Source organism: Octopus bimaculoides, chromosome 1, assembly GCF_001194135.2.
Source record: "Octopus bimaculoides isolate UCB-OBI-ISO-001 chromosome 1, ASM119413v2, whole genome shotgun sequence".
In the NCBI taxonomy this organism is placed as follows: domain Eukaryota; kingdom Metazoa; phylum Mollusca; class Cephalopoda; order Octopoda; family Octopodidae; genus Octopus; species Octopus bimaculoides.
Window position 1 is genome coordinate 105412978 of NC_068981.1, and position 759 is coordinate 105413736.

Genomic DNA, 759 nt, shown 5'->3' on the forward strand with positions numbered 1-759 from the left:
CACTATCACATATAGAAAAATTAACAAATAAAAGCACGATAAATGAGTATAATATAAAGCAAAGTAAATATCATAAGATAAATATAATATAATATTATTATATTTATCTTATGATATTTACTTTGCTTTATATTATACTCATTTATTGTGCTTTTAATTGTTAATTTTTCTATATGTGATAGTGGATTTTCATCGATGAGTTCTTGAAACTTGGTTATTTTCCCTAAAATTATATATTTTATATATATTTTATCTATAAAGCTTGTAAGGGATGACTGTGTGAACTCAAAAAGGAGAAATGGTGACGAATGGAAAAACAGAGGACTCCTTTTATTTAAACGTGTCACACGGTCGAACACACAAAATATATATATATCAAATGATGATATACAAATTATGTTATACGACGATAACATATGTGACCAGTAATGAAAGACCACAGCCGTATTAGATGAATAACAGAAATATTTATTATGGCGTTAAAGATGTATGTCTGTGTGAAAGTGTGAATGCGACATATAAGAACATAATCAAAGACAGGCCGTCGTACAAAGAAAAGTATGTATGTGAATGATACAAGTGTGTGTATGTGAAATATTACAGCAGAGAAAGAGAGTCAATAACATGTGAGCAATTATACCAGTTCTTTAGTACACTATAGGAAAAGTTCTGTATGTGAAAGTGAGGAGAGGCTGAGTGTGGCAGAGCTGATCACTAGTTGTGATGTCGTGGCATCGATGCCGGGCCGTGATTCTTGTT

The 759-nt window shown here is 30.8% G+C and overlaps 1 protein-coding gene across 7 annotated transcripts in view; it reads left to right on the forward strand.

Annotated features, from left to right (window-relative positions):
• LOC106871082 (coiled-coil domain-containing protein 34) overlaps window positions 1-759 on the forward strand; it is a 110824-nt gene that overhangs the window by 30261 nt on the left and 79804 nt on the right. The gene's annotated exons all lie outside the window — the stretch shown is intronic.